The following is a 14742-nucleotide window of genomic DNA, read 5'->3' on the forward strand; positions in this document are numbered from 1 at the left end:
ATAGCTTAAGAATGCAGGACAGTGGTGTAACATGGCTAATATACAATTGCAATCCTTTCCCTTACAGTCTGCTCTGATATTATTTACCATCTAAGAGCAGTCGTATTGCATTCAAATTAAACGCTAATCTAGAGTGAAGCAAGATAACCTTACACAGACCAATTAGTGATAACAGCGTATATACTGTAAGCAGCTACAAAAACAAACCAATATTGTTCCCTTCCTTTTAATAGTAGCTAAACAGAATGTATGATAACACATCTATCCTTATCGCTGTTAAACTAGCACCAACAGCGTATTCCACCCCTTAACAGAGCAGATAATAGTAGTAGCAGAGTAAACAGGATTATGTAGAGGTTGTAACACATTAAAGAAGTGACTACACATTTACAGAGGAGAGCTCAACCATTACTAAGTTGTGCATGTTAAACACAGACATTGCTAGTAATTCCTTCTAGGTAAATCAATAGCTGTAGCAATTCATTAAAGAATAAACAGTAACTGTTGCTTACCGGCTTGCATGGACCCCAGGGATGGCAAAATGAATGGTATGATGACTTAATTTAAAAATAGCACCACAAATGTGGGCTAATAGATATAGATTCCTATGGGAATGGGGGAGGGAAAAGCACGTTTGATTGGGGGAGGTGATCCAGGTGTAGGCTGAAATGAAGCAGCTCTGTATTTGCTTGAAAAACAGTCAATCACAGAGGAATAGCTTGCAGGTCCCAGGTAGGTCCGAACCTTTCTGAATTGAACTGGTATAATTGCCAGATTGCCTACATATGGTTGCTGTGGTTAAACCTGTACTGTAGTGTGTGCAGGCTTACACTATGTATAGATTAGGAATGAGTAGGGACAGTTTAGGAGGGATAGCTGGAGGTAAGGCTTTATATTTGGGGCTGGGAAATTATCAGATTAGGTATCTAAGGGTTTGCTGCCATCTAGTGGTTAAAGTAAGGAGAAAAATATATCTAAATCCAAAGGTGGTTTATTTGGCGGAAGTTCGTTTTGTCTGTGCGGTTGTGCAAGCCAGTAATCATAAAACACTTCTTCAAATATTCATTAAATATATGTAACCTACACTTTCAAATTCCCTTTAGATTTCTTGGCAGACAGAGGGAGGGTAATTCCTTAATATTTTCAGGTCGGGAGGGTTCAAAACTTTTGGGTTCCTTCCAGTAGGAGAGCACCCGTTTTTTTTGTGTCTGTATTAAGACTTTCAAATTCCCTTTAGGTTTCTTGGCAGGCAGAGGGAGGATAATTCCTTAATATTTTCAGGTCGGAAGGGTTCAAATGTTTTGGGTTCCTTCCAGTAGGAGAGCACCCCGTTTTTTTTTTTGTGTCTATATTAAGCAGCTTGCGTGGACCCCAGGGATGCCAAAATGAATGGTATGAGGACTGAATTTATCTGCTGGCATCCCATTCAGCCACTTGTTTCCCTTGCATGCTCATATCCATACCATAGATACAAGTAACAAAACATACTACACCATTCGGCAATTGATAGGGAGAGTGACTTACCTTGTGGCTGTGCCAGTATTTTGGATGGTGCTGGAGGGCTGACTATGTTGGATGCACATAGGATGCACATAGTACACTCCCTATACATGGTTAAGCATAGGTAGTGTCATGTTTGGCATCCTTTTTACTGTATGGGCAAGTCAGAGAGAGGTGTCATTCTCTGGATTCCTACTGTGTCAGTGTATGTGCTATGCGTTGCCTCTTTGCTACAGCCTAGGCATACTGGGCATGCCTCCTTCTGCCTACTGTGGCAGGCTCAGGTTGTTCCTCCTCCGAGTCACTGTGCCTGTGCAGGCCTTGGTAATGGTGGGGGGCTGTGTAGCCCTGCCCCATGCTGTTCCTGCTGCAGCTGTTTCTGCTGGATCATATTGTGTAGCATGGCACATACGATGACAATTTGGGTACATGTAGCTGGTGAGTACTGCAAGGCTCCACCAGATGTGTCCAGGCACTGGAAATGTGACTTGAGCATCCCAAACACATGTTCTATTATGATTCTGGTCTGTGCATGTGCCTCATTATGGAGTTCTTGCTCGGTTGTATGCACATTTCTGATTGGTGTTATCAACCACGGCTCCAGTGCATAACCAGCATCCCCCACTAAGTGGCCATGAGGGATATCCCCATTTTCAAATGACTGGTACAGCTGTGTCATATGCAAGATGTGGGAATCGTGATAGCTTCCAGAGCAGCCAGCACACACATTCATTATAATGCCCTGAGCATCACACATGACCTGGCAGTTGATGGAGGGGAAGCCCTTGAGGTTGATGTAGACCCTACCCCATTCACCGGGTGGTGCTTTGATGCATATGTGCGTGCAGTCTATAGCACTCACTACCTCAGGGTATTCTGCTATTTGGTGGAAGAGATGCATATTGCTAGTCAACGCCTCATGGCTGTTGTGGAAATATACGTGCTCACTGGCATGTACTGGCATGGCATCCAGGAAATGGTGGAGTACCCTGGATGCTGATGCCTGTGAGATCCCATGATATCCCCATTTAGCTTTTGGAAGGTACCTGTGGCTAGTATTCTTAGGCCTACACATACCTTGGTATCCACTGGGATGGGTTCCCCTCTGTTGGTTCTGTGTGTGAGGTGTGGCCAGCACAGCTCAACTATTTGCTGTAGGAGGTCCCTATCCATCCTATAACGCTCCATAATCTCCAGCTCATGTAGCCCCTGGTAGGTTACCCTGGGTCTGTACACTCTTCTCCTTCTCCTCACTGTGGGTTGGTCAACAGCATTCTCATCCTCACCACCTTCAGCCTCTTCCACATGTTGATTTATGATAGCTGCTGCAGCCCCCATCATTTTGTTGCTTTTGTTTGGTAAAATTTCCCCATGTGTGTACATCGGTGGTGTACAGTTTCTGGGAAAAACCAGAGAGAAAGGTGTTTGCATAGTTTATAGTGGTGTGCTGGGCTGGGTTGGGCTGCTGCCGGTGTCATTGGCTGATTCTGATACATTTCACCTGCCAACTATGCTAGCTCTCCTTGATTACCTTCCTACTGCTGTTTTCCCTTCCCATTGCCTTCCTGTTTAAGCCCAGGGGTGTGCTGTGCAAGCACAGTAATCAGATGTGCATGGAGCTGCTATTTCCTGATTTATTTATTTTTTCCCATTAAAACACGGTGCATGGCACACACCAATTTAGGCAATGTAAAGTGTGCTTGGCAGCTTCAGACACTCTCCCTTGCTTAGCTCTTCTAAGCTAAGGGCAAACCCAAGCCACAGGGCTGGAAATAATCTTACAGTATGCCTGACACACCCCTCTATGATGTCAGCTAGCTCTTAGGCTTGCAACATGGTCTTCCTGCACCTACACGGTGCCTGGTAGCCATGAGGGGGGATCTGGGATTCAGTATCATTCCCATCATTTGCATAGGATTGCCTGCTATTGCCTAGTTACAAGTCTGACACTGAGCCTTCCTCACTAGTCACTGGCCATGTTGTCTTCTGCCTGCCATTGAGTATAATGGCAAAATTGTGATTTTGGATAGAATGCACATTTCAAGTTTTTTTTTTATTTTCGGCCCGATCCCATTTGGCGCCGCTGCCCTATGCTTAAACAGCCGGAATCGGCTAAAAAAAAAAAATTATTTTTTTTTATTTATTTTTGCAACTGTTTTCCATGCCATTGGCCATATATTTGGCCATTGGCAAGCTTTGCACATTATATACACCCTTTATTTGGAGCTGTCATGACTCCATTTTGTAGTTTGCAGAAATGTACTCACTTACTAACCGATTACATTTCTGCAGACTACACTAGTCCTGCATGGCCGACTACCAGCTTCCTGTATCGTAAATTCACCCCATTTGCATGGGTTTCACCTGCAAATGGGGTAATTTACATCCAGAAACTGTATCCATGCAGGAATAGTGCAGGACTGCTCATGCACATCCTGGGAGCTTGTTCCTGGATCTCTCGGCAGCCATATTGCCTCCAGCAGCTCCTGCACTATTCCTGCATGCCATGCAGTGCTTGTTGAATCCTGGGGTGTATGTGTATATGATTATGGGTGCTGTGTGACTTTGCTTTTTTCACAGTATGGCAGGTGTTGTTTGAATGATGATAATATGAAATGTTTTTGTGTATGGTTGTGGTATTTTACAGGGTCAGCCAGGGTAAAAGCTAAGATAAAAACAAATTTGTTGATTGCAAAGTAGGTATAATAGGTGTAGCTAAGTTTTTTATGAGTGTGTAGACAGCATGAAAATTTGACATTGAATAGCAAGTAGGCTTCATTAGCATACATTGGGTTACATTACATCATTCTTCATTTGCATTTCATTATGAGTTAATTAACTTAGATTTATTTATCATCTTCTCTCATTAACATAAATGGCCTCTATAAATCGACTCTTAGCTGCACTCATTTTCTGATAGCACAAATAGCAAAAATGTGGCAATTAATGACAACAAGTACCAGCCTCAGACAGTTATTTTGGTATACCTTCATATAAGTGGAAATCAAAATTACGATTGAGCTGTTGTGTGACTCTCAAGTGCGAACTTTAGACTATGAAAGTCACCGTACTTCAAAGATCAGCTTATCGAAAAACCAGATTCACTGATTTTTGAAATACAACTGTGAATACATATCGTAATGGAGGGGGGAAAGCCCCACTGCACGCCTCATGTGGTGCACCCCCCACACCCCCCCTACTTTAATATACTAACTCTGAGATTGCACTACAGTGGGGAAAGGGTTCGTTTCCCGATCCCCGCTATAGTTCAATCTGCACCCAAAATGCATTAGCTCATTTCACATTCGGACAAGTTTCTTTCAATATTGTGTAATATTGGAAACCTCCTGTCGACCTTAGTAGGATTGCCCAACTACATCATGCACATATGAAGGGATACCGTTATTTCATATCTAGTTGTGAAAATTGGCATTTTTATCACAGTTCAGTGAAAATGCTGACTCATCTGAACTGGTAAGCTCAGAGGGGATTAATACTTTCCCCATGTTATAATAATCCAAAAGTCAATTATAATAATAGCAAGTGTGATGGCTGTGCCCTGGCCCAGCAATCAAGGAGCTTCAATCCTTACCACTAACACCAGGAAGGGCATCTCATATAGGAGGAAAGGATAACAAATACACACAGTAAAGTACAATTTCCCTTAAGTGCACACAGAGATTACAGTCAGTCTGGGGCTGGTTACTCCCTTGCTCCCCAGGTCCCCAGGAAGACTCCCCACTGGCACAGCTATAGGGTCCAGATCTCAGCCTAGCTGGCAAGCTAACCTCCAATACCTTCTCTATCCCACCAGTGCTTTGTGTCTCTGCCCAGGTAGCTGACACACCACACACACTTTGAGATAAGTATTTATACAACTTCACAGACACTCCTGGGAAAGGCTGACACAGATTCCCTAGCTGTGCCCCTTTACCCAGACTATATGGTAGTTATTAATGCCACCACCAGCTAATAATTATCAGCTACCCAAAGGCCCTTAAAAGAGTGTCCAATTATTACTGTGCAATATTATTATCCAATTGGTAAGTGTGGCTAATCAGTCTAAGGCTTATTAGAGTGGCCTTGTACAATAACTATGCAATGTACTCTAGAGCTTAACTTAACTCCACACAAACCAGCCACATGTGAAAGGTTTTAAAAATATTTAATAATAAATAATAAAAACACAAGATAATACTACTACAATACAATGCTATCCAAGAGCTCAGAGATCACACAGAAACTTAAAACAATACATTAGAAAAGTTCTGATATAACAGAAAAACACTTATGTCTAATCTTTATAGTCCTAGCTATTTCTACAAGAAAACATACTTCTAAAGTAACTTAGTTTCATAGAGCAAGGCAGTGCTGAGAGTTGGATATCAAGATCAAGATGCTTACAGTCTCTCTCTCTCTCAACAATAGTTTTTAAAATCACTCAAACATTTCTGATGGGCCCTCCCAGATTACATCATGTTGACACTTAGGTTTTCCCAGTATACACATCACATCATTTTGACACTTAGTCTGGAGTTCCCATTCCAACAGGCTACATTATTTAGCAAGCTAACACCTGCTCAGGAAACTACAATAAAATACATTTCACATGTACACGCTAGTAATTATTCCTTAAGTTAAAACAATAGAAAGAATGTGTTCAGCTAGCCTCTTCAGCACCACTACATAGATCAAAGGGTATACAAGACTTAGTTTTAACTTCAAAAGAATAGATGTGAAATGCTTGGCTTAGTTTTCCTTACTGCAGATAGCAATGTTGCTACAATCTTGAAGTTCACATTTTACAGTGTTTTATTTCATTTAAGAAACAAGCCTGTATTTTATATTTATAGTTACAAATGATATAATTATGTATCAAATTCTATTTGACTAGGCTGGCAGCCTTCACCTGTCTTCCCCCAATCATCACATCTCTCCCCACTGGAGAACTCAAGCTAGTTTTTCAAGTGACCCTTGATAAATGCCACTTGAGAGGGTTAGTTTTAACTGAGGGTACCTCACCCTATTCCCTATCTTGAGAGCCCATCTGCACTGGCATTGCTAATCCCACTTCGGTGCTGCATGGACATATCATATGCTTGCAACCCCAGGCTCCGTCTTAGTAACTTGGCATTTTACCGACTGGCTCTGTTTAACCATGTTAGAGGGTTGTGATCTGTCATAACAGTGAATTTTCTTCCATACAGATAAGGCTGAAGTTTCTGCAGTGCCCACACTATGGCTTGACATTCCTTTTCTACAGCTGCATAGCATTCCTCCCTGGGTTGGAGCCTATGACTGAGATAAACCACTGGGTGCTCTTCCCCCTCTGAAGAAATCTAAGTACAGCCCCCACCCCATAGTTCAAAGCATCCACTTGCACAACAAATTCTTTACTGTAATCTGAACTGGCTAACACAGGGGGTCCTCCCAAAGCTTCTTTAAGCTTCTGGAATGCCTGCTCACATGCTGGGGTCCACACTACCTTATCTGGCCTATTCTTTCTAGTCAGGTCTGTGAGGGGAGCAGCTATGGTACTATAACTAGGGACAAACTTTCTGTAGTACCCTGCTGTCCCTATGAATGCCCTCACCTGCTTTTTAGTAACAGGTGCAAGTCATGCCTGAATGGCTTCCACATTTGGCATGTTCTGGCCTTATCTTACCACTCCCCACTCTATGTCCTAGGTAGGAGACCTCTGCCATACCCATCTGACATTTGCTTGACTTAATGGTCAACCCTGCCCTCTGTAGTCTGCCCAGCACCTCCCTGACATGCTGAAGGTGCTCTTGCCAGGAATGGCTGTAGATGGCAATATCATCTAGGTAAGCAAGGGCAAACCCTCCTGCTCCCACTAGGATATTATCCACCAGCCTCTGGAAAGTTGCTGGGGCATTTTTCATCCCAAAGGGCATCTTTCTGAACTCATACAAGCCAAAAGGAGTCACAAAAGGCTGACTTCTCTCTAGCACTGGGAGTCAAGGGCACCTACCAGTAACCCTTTGTAAGATCAATGGTTGTAAGATACTTAGCCCCACCCAGCTGCTCTAGGTCCTCATCTGTCCTAGGCATGGGGTAAGCATCTGACTCTGTGTGACTATTTAATTTCCTGTAATCCACACAGAACTTGGTGTTGCCATCCTTCGCTGGCACCAGCACCACTGGGGAGGCCCAGGGACTGTTGGACTCTTAAATCACCCCTAGTTCCAACATCTCCTTTACCTCCTCCCTCAGAGTCCATTTGACTCTCTCAGGCACCCTATAAGGGGCCTGCCTAATAGACCTTTGGGCCCTGTATCCACCAGGTGGGTGCACGCTGGTTTCTCAGTGAACATGTCCCCAAATTCCTGTAACACTGCTTGGTTTTCTCAAACCTGGGTAGGAGATAGCTGCTGGGACATTCCTACCCCTTCCACTGAGGTGTCAGCCTGAGCCTCACTGAGGAGATTAGTCCCCAGATCTCCTTCAGTCTCTTCCTGCAATCCACTGCAAATACTTAGCACATGGGCCTCCCTATCATGGTAAGGTTTCATCATGTTAACATAGTACAATCTGTGTCCCTGCCATCTGCCTAGCAGTTCCACTATGTAGTTAACATCACTTACCTTTCTTACCACCTTGTAGGGTTCCTCCCAAGCTGCTTGCAACTTGTTATGTCTGACAGGAATGAGAGCCATTACCTGCTGCCCCACAACATACTCTCTAGCTTGAGCAGTCCTGTCATACCACACCTTTTTCTGTTGTTGGGCTTCTGTCAGGTTCTCCTGGGCCAAGCCCATGAGTTCCTTGAACCTTATCCTGAGGTTTAGGACATATGCCAGAACAGACTCCTTGTGAGACTCACACTCACCTTCCCACTCATCTCGAATTAAATCTAGAGGTCCCATCACCCTATGCCCATACAGCAACTCAAAGGATGAAAAATCTGTGGATTCCTGGGGAACCTCTCTGTAAGCAAACAACAGATGGGGGCAAATATTTGTCCCACTCCCTATTAAAATGATCTGCAAATGCCCGTAGCATAGCACTTGATTGTAGAGTTTAACCTCTCAACAAGGCCATTAGTCTGGGGATGGCAAGGGGTGGTCTTCATGTGCTTCACCCCACAAGACATCGACAGACAAGCCAGCAGGTCTGACATGAAATTGGCACCTTGGTCAGTCAGTATTTCTTTTTGTAAACCTACCTTGCTGAAAATCTGTAACAAAGCATTTGCCACCTTCTCTGTCTAAATGGAGGACTAATTCACTGCCTCAGGATATCGTGCAGCATAATCTACTACCACTAGGATATACCTTTTCCCTGTGGAACTTGGGATACTCAGGGGACCCACAATATCCATAGCTACCCTCTGAAATGGCTCCTCAATCACAGGCAAAAGCATCGAAGGTGGTCTCACCTTGTCTCCAGCCTTGCCTACCTTTTGACACTGCTCACAGTTCCTGCAGTACCTTGTTACATTTGTAGAAATTCCAGGCCAATAGAAGTTCTGCATAATATGCCTTTTTGTATATTTTATGCCCATATGACCTGCAAAGGGAATATCATGGGCTATGGCTAGAAACACCAGATGATAAGCTCTAGGCACTACCAACTGCTGCACTCTCTCACCTTCTAGCCCTCCCTCAGGGGTCCACTGTCTGTATAGTAACCCTTTGTCCAAGTATACAGATTCCCCCTTCCCTTGAGAATCAGGTGCCTCCCTAGCTCCCTGCGTCAGGCCTTGCAATGTAGCATTTGAGAGCTGAGCCTGTCTCAACTCTCTATTTGTAACCTTTCCCAGCTCCCCTTCCACAGGAAGTCTGGCATCCTCTGACAGTGATGCCTCGCTGTCAGCCTGGGTACTACTACTCACCTCTACATTTGCAGTCACTCTGTCCAAGGGACCATCAGTACCCACAAGCAGCTGTGGCTCACCTTCAGTCTCACCGCTACAGAGTATCTCCCTCCCTGAAGTAACCATCTCAGCAGTCCTGGCTGCAAGCATGCAGTCTGTCTGGGTCTACCACAGGCTACCAGACCCACATGCTTGTCTGCTAGCCTCACTGTGTGTAACTCCATAAGTACATGGTACTGCCTCAACCAAATCCTTCCCTCTCAGGACATCTGCAGAATGATAGTTTAGTACCCCTGTTGTCTCAAGACAACCTACTATTGGCATTTTGTCTTTTCACCTACTGGCTCCCTCACCTTTGGTTCCCCACCTTGCCTCCATGGACATCTGTATGCCCCATGGCCCCACTGGTTGCATTTGAAACACTTAACCCTAGATCCTGGATGTGTACCTGGACTAGTGGCTTCTCCTGCTACTGGCAGATTTTGTTGGGAAGTTGTGCTGCCCACCATGGGTTCCTTTAGACCCATGAACAGTACTGGGGGTCCCCTTACTGTGCAGGGCTGCCCTGATGGCCAGGAATAGGTCTCCCTTCTTCCCCAGCCCATCTGAAGTAGCACATTGTCTATCAGCTAACCAGATCCTCATGTCCTCAGGCAAAGTGCTAAGGGCTTGTTCCCTCACCAAAAGGTTTGCCAGCCTTACAAAAGTGGTGACCTGCCATCCACTTACCCAGCTATGAAAATAAGTGCTCTGTTCAGCAACATATTCATGCACACTTTCATCTGCCTTGCGTCTATGCTCACAAAACTTTTTCCTACACATTTCAAGTGTTCGCTTAAAACATTCTAAAAGACATGTTTTACAGAAATATAATAAAAACAGACAGAGTCAGGCATTTGTGATATACAAGTTACAGCTTTTCAATGGAGTAAAGGGGTCAGGAACCATACCCAGAGCCTTTGGTCAACACTATGCTGTTTTCATACCCTCTCAAACATATGAATGAAACTATCAAAGTTATCCCCCTCTTTAAATTGTGGAAGAAATTTGCTGACCTGTTGTGCTTCTGGGGTCCAGTTACTCACTTCCCCATTACCTCCATGACTCTGGCAAAGAGTCAGCATTTCCCTCTCATGCCTTCTCTGATGTTGTTTATCCTTGGCCTCTATGTCCAAACGCCTGGCCTCCAACTCAAATCTCTTTAGCTCCAGCTGGATTATTAAGTCCACTGCAGAAAGGTTGAGCTGTCCATTCTCCAAGGATACTGTATCTCCACTGTCAGTCTGACCGTCCTTTGTAGAAAGGTTGAGTTGTTCATTCTCCAAGGATATTGAATCTCCACTGCCAGTCTGATTGTCCTCCTGGATGCTGTTTTCTGATGCAGCTGTACCCAAGGCTGCAATCGGGTCTGCCTTATTCAGGTTTCCATGCACCAGTCCCCTAGCCTGGCACATCTCCACCAGCTGGATCCTTGTCAGCTATCCATACTCCTGTGCTGACATGCTGCCTGCTCACCCTGACTAACTAAGCTAACAAAAGAAATAAAACAATTGTGATCTGAACTCTGAGTATTCACTGTGTGGCTGATTTGGAGTACAAAACACCTTCAGAGATCACTGCACACAAGCTACAGGATTCACTCTACCCATGCCACTACAAGCCAATTAGTATGTGAAGTGGATCCCACAACTGCAAACCACAATGAAGATATATTATCCCAACTATTGCCACCACAATGTGACAGCCGTGCCCTGGCCCAGCAATCAAGGAGCCTCAATCCTTACCAGTAACACCAGGGAGGGTGTCTCATATAAGAGGAAAGGATAACAAGTACACACAGTAAAGTATAATTTCCCTTAAGTGCACACAGAGATCACAGTCAGTCTGGGATTGGTTTCTCCCTTGCTCCCCAGGTCCCCAATAAGACTCCCCACTGGCAGAGCTATAGGGTCCAGATCTCAGCCTAGCTGGCAAGCTAACCTCCTGTACCCTCTCTGTCCCAACAGTGCTTCATGTCCCTGCCCAGGTAGCTGACACACCACACACACTTTGAGATAAGTATTTATACAACTTCACAGATGCTCCTGGGAAAGGCTGACACAGATTCTCCATCTGTGCCCCTTTACCCAGGCTATACAGTAGTAATTACTGCCACCACCAGCTAATAATTATCAGCTACCCAAAGGCCCTTAAAAGGGTGCCCAATTATTGCTGTGCAATATTATTATCCAATTAGTAAGTGTGACTAATCAGTCAAGGCTTATTAGAGTGGCCTTGTACAATAAACTCTATAAATATGCAATGTACTCTAGAGTTTAATTTAACTCCATGCAAACCAGCCACAGGTAAAATGTTTTAAAAATAAATAAATAATAAAGACACAAGATAATACTACTACAATACAATGCTATCCAAGAGTTCAGAGATCACACAGAAACTTAAAACAATACAGAAAGAAAGTTCTGATATAACAGAAAAACACAAGTCTAATCTTTATAGTCCTAGCTATTTCTACAAGAAAACATATTTCTAAAGTAACTTACTTTCATAGAGCAAGGCAGTGCTGAGAGTTGGATATCAAGATCAAAATGCTTACAGTCTCTCTCTCAACAATAGTTTGTAAAGTCACTCAAACATTTTGACACTTAGGTTTTCCCAGTATACACATTGTATAATTTTGACACTTAGTCTAGATGCTACATTATTTAGCAAGCTAACACCTGCTCAGGAAACTACAACAATAAAAAACATTTCACATGTACACTCTAGTAATTATTCCTTAAGTTGAAACAATAGAAATAATGTGTTCAGCTAGCCTCTTTGGCACCACTATGTAGATCAAAGGGTATACAAGACATAATTTTAACTTTAAAAGAACAGATGTGAAATACTTGGCTTAGTTTTCCTTACAGCAGTTGGCAATGTTGCTACTATCTTGAAGTTCACATTTTACAGTGTTTTCTTTCATTTAAGAAACAAGCCTGTATTTTACATTTATATTTACAAATTATATAATTGTATCAAATTATATCTGACTAGGCTAGCAGTCTTCACCCATCTTCCCCCAATCTTCACAGCAAGTGTGCATAATATGTTGCTCCATGCATGGAATGTGGGGGGTTTTATGTCCCCCAAAATGTTTGGATACAGTTTTAACATTGTGGTGATTAATTTAAACAGCATTTGTTCATAGTATTTTTTCTTTCACTGAAATACACAAAATTTAAAACGTGGTGAAATAGTTCAAGTGTCCCTGGATAGACACCAGAACAAAATGGACTCCTGGCAGTACACTTTAAATAGCTCTAGAATCACGTCTCAACCATTTTAAGCAGGTCATAGTGGTATGCACAGAAGAAGGATTCAACATAATTTTGTGATTTATTTGTTAACCTGTAACTGCCGTGATGAAGTTTTAAATATTTAGTCTTGGTGTGGTACTCTATTTATAGTGTCATGAAAATCTGGTCATAACAGTGTAGACGTGTTTTCTCTTAATCTTTGAATATTTTCTAATCATCTTGTGTATGCTAACTTTGTGAACATAAGTAGTATACACTTATATCTCTTCTTTATAGAGTCAGATGAATGTTACTAACTCTCTGCTTATACATGATGATGTATGCACCATGAACATTTCTTTCATATGTTTGTACCTGCAAATTTTTGTCCTTGTGTTTGTATTTTGTTTTGTTAAAAGAATGCAGATAGTCATATGGTATTGGATTTTGCAAAAAGGATGGACATGGCTGTGGTGAATATGTATTTTAACAAGAGGGAGGAGCATAGGGTGACATACTAGAGTGGAGGAAGATGCACACAGATGGATTATATCTTATGTTGAAGGGCCAGTCTGAAGGAGACTGGAGACTGTAAAGTGGTGGTAGGGGAAAGTGTAGTTAGGCAGCATAGGATGGTGGTTTGTAGGATGACATTGGTGATCAAGAAGAAGAGGAGGAGTGTGAGGGCAGCACCAGGGATCAAATGGTGGAAATTGAAAAAGGGTAATTGTGAGGTGGAGTTCAGGGAAGAGTTAAGACAGGCACTGGGTGGCAATGAAGAGTTACCGAATAGCTGGGTAACTACAGCAGAGCTAGTAAGGGAGATGGCTAGAAAGGTGCTTGGTGTGACATCTGGAAAGAGGAAGGAGGACAAGGAGACCTGGTGGTGGAATTAGGAAGTACAGGAGAGTATGCAGAGAAAGAGGTTGGCGAAGAACAAGTGGGATTGTCAGAGAGATGAAGAAAGTAGACAGGAGTATAAGGAGATGAGGTGCATGAGAGAGGTGGCGAAGGCAAAGGATAAGGCATATGAAGAGTTGTATGAAAGGTTGGACACTAAGGAGGGAGAAAAGTACCTGTACCAATTGGCTAGACAGAGGGATCGAGCTAGTAAAGATGTACAGCAGGTAAGGATGATAAAGGAGAATGAGGGAAACATACTCACAAGCGAGGAGAGTGTGTTGAGCAGATGGAAAGAGTACTTTGAGGGGCTGATGAATGAAGAGAATGAGAAAGAGAGAAGGTTAGATGATGTGGGTATGGTGAATCAGGAAGTGCAACGGATTAGCAAGGAGCAAGTAAGGATAGCTATGAAGAGGATGACGAATGGAAAGTCTGTTGGTCCAGATGACATACGTGTGGAAGCATGGAGGTGTTTAGGTGTAATGGAGTTTTTAACTAGATTGTTTAATGAAATCTTGGAAAGTGAGAGGATGCCTGAGGAATGAAGAAAAAGTGTTTTGGTACCAATTTTTAAGAATAAAGGTGATGTGCAGAGCTGTAGTAACTACAGAGGGATTAAACTGATCAGTCACAGCATGAAGTTATGGGAAAGAGTAGTGGAAGCTAGGTTAAGAAGGGAGGTGATGATTAGTGATCAGCAGTATGGTTTCATGCCAGGAAAGAGCACTACAGATGCAATGTTTGCTCAGAGAGTGTTGATGGAGAAGTACAGAGAAGGTCAGAAGGAGTTGCATTGTGTCCTTATGGACTTAGAGAACGCATATGACAGGGTGCCTAGAGAGGAGTTGTGGTATTGCATGAGGAAGTCGGGAGTGTCAGAGAAGTATGTAAGAGTGGTACAGGATATGTACAAGGGTAGTGTGACAGTGGTGAGGTCTGCAGTGGGAGTGACGGATGTGTTTAAGGTGGAGGTGGGATTACATCAAGGATCAGCTCTGAGCCCTTTCTTATTTGCAATGGTGATGGACAGGTTGACAGACGAGATCAGACAGGAGTCCCCTTGGACTTTGATGTTTGCAGATGACATTGTGATCTGTAGTGAGAGTAGGGAACAGGTGGAGGAGACCCTGGAGAGGTGGAGATATGCTATAGAGAGAAGAGGAATGAAGGTCAGCAGGCCTAAGACAGAATAAATGTGTATGAATGAGAGGGAGGATTGAG

Source organism: Protopterus annectens, chromosome 1.part1, assembly GCF_019279795.1.
Source record: "Protopterus annectens isolate FY-2018-M chromosome 1.part1, PAN1.0, whole genome shotgun sequence".
NCBI classification, from domain to species: domain Eukaryota; kingdom Metazoa; phylum Chordata; order Ceratodontiformes; family Protopteridae; genus Protopterus; species Protopterus annectens.